This window comes from Crocodylus porosus, unplaced genomic scaffold, assembly GCF_001723895.1.
Source record: "Crocodylus porosus isolate Cpor-Errol unplaced genomic scaffold, CroPor_comp1, whole genome shotgun sequence".
NCBI classification, from domain to species: Eukaryota; Metazoa; Chordata; order Crocodylia; family Crocodylidae; genus Crocodylus; species Crocodylus porosus.
Genome location: NW_017728931.1, coordinates 103,188,705 through 103,190,950, shown reverse-complemented (window position 1 = coordinate 103,190,950; position 2,246 = coordinate 103,188,705).

Below are 2,246 nucleotides of genomic sequence, written 5' to 3'. Positions count from 1 at the left end.
TGGTTGCCCCTAAGCATGCAGTCGGACTTCAGACTAACTACCTATCCCAAATTATACAAGTGTCATGCAAACCAGTCCTATTTAACTTGGCATATCTCTTTATATTCTCCCTTCTTTATTTGTGCTTAGATTTGGGAAATGATAGTCTCAGAGAGAAACTATGTATTCCAATTGCAGATGGAAGAATTGTAATGCCATACTGAGGGACTTGATGACTTGGGAAATCTCTTCCAGTTGCATGGTCCTGCTGTAAAAGTTAATGGACCTGATCCTCCTGAAACAGTCACTGGTTCACCCGACTGTCAGCACTTGCCATGAACAGCTCAGGTCTTTTTCTAAACCCCAAGGCTCTCCAGAGCCAGTGCCCACAATCACCTGGTTGTTGGCACTAGCCTGGGACAGTGCTGGGTCTGGAACCAGACCCAGGGCTGTTTGGGGCTGATGCAGATAATCAGCTGATGGTCAGCATTGTCTCTGAGCAGTCCAAGGTCTTGGATAACCTCTAGCCCAATCCTTGGGATCAGGCTGAGAGCAGCTCCAACTCCTCCCTTGAGGCTGCCTATACCCAGTCCTTCAGCTGAGGTCTGGGAAAGAGCTGTCTCTTGCCTGACCCACAGGTATAATTTGGATATGAGGAATTATATGCACCAACCTAAACACTGCACGCTCTGCTGTGCATATCCAGCATGGCAGAACTCACAATGCTTGGGGCAGGGCATCAGATTCCTCAGATCCTAATCACACCATTCTTCTAATGTCTGCCAGAGACCCAAGTGAAATGTGTGTATGGATAACACACCCCTTCTGCTCCCCACCCCCAGTTACTATAACATCAATAATTGGAGGTGTTAAGTGCACAAACACCTATACATGATTCACAAGAATCATAGAAACATAGAACTGGAAGGGACCTGTAAGATCATCAAGTCCTGTCCCTTGCTGTGGACAGGAAGTTATTGGGCTCAGATGAGCTCAACAAGGTGCCTATCCAACCTCACCTTGAACACCTCCAAGGGGAGTGATTGCACCATCTCTGCTGGGAGTGTGTTCCAGGTTCTGGTGACTCTTACAGAGAAGTTTTTCCTTATGTCCAACCTGAATTTACTCTCTAGTAGTTTATGCCCATTTGTCCTCATCCTCGCTTGAGGTGCCCTCCTGAATAGTTGCTCTCCTAGTTCTTGATGCTCCCCTCTGATGTGCTTGTAAGCAGCGATCAAGTCATCTCTCAGCCTTCTTTTGCTCAGACTGAACAGGCCCAGTTCCTGGAGTTGCTCCTCATAGGGCCTACCCTCCATGCCCTTAACCATACGAGTGGCCCTTCTTTGTACCCTCTTGAGCTTATCCACATCCTCCTTAAAGTGCGGTGCCCAGAACTGGGCAAAGTACTCCAGCTGAGGCGTCCAAGATGAACCCAGAGATTTCAAGTAGAAATCCATAGTGCCAAAAACATTTCTGATCTGCCATGGTCTTTCTCAGTACTTTGCAGCGAAGAATCACTCTAATTATTTTTCCTTAGTCAAAAATTAAGTGAAAGCTAAAAGCTGGCATTTTCTGAGGTGTCCCAAAAGGCTGAGAACCACAAGTTTAAAACTCTGGGATCTGGACCCAGGATTTTATCTATTAAAGTTAAACTATTAAAACAATGAAAATTAGGTATTCATCCCCCAAAGTAGTTTTGGAGATCTTACCCTACCATCCATATTTGTTTTTAAAAATGACTGTTAGTGTAAGAAATGTCCATAGGTAAAATGCTAGTTTTATTAAAGTCAGTGGGGATCTTGCCATTTGCTGTAATGAGCCAGGATTCCTCATTACATTACCATAAATGAAAATACAAAAAAACTTACTAAGTTGATAATTTTAAAAAATCCAAGCAGCAGTTTCTTGACAATGTCTCATAATCGGTATATTAGCTGAAATATATAAAAATCCCCTGAAAATAAGAAATAAATCATTTATGTACTTGCGCAAATAATTTTTCCCCTGCACAAGCAAATTAAAGTCAGTTTAAAACTACAGGCATACCTCGGAGATATTGCGGGTTCGGTTCCAGACCACAGCAATAAAGCGAATATCGCAATAAAGCGAGTCACACAAATTTCTTGGTTTCCCAGTGCATATAAAAGTTATGTTTACACTATACTGTAGTCTATTAAGTGTGCAATAGCATTATGTCTAAAAAAAAATGTACATACCTTAATTAAAAAATACTTTATTGCTAAAAAATGCTAACCATCATCTGAGCC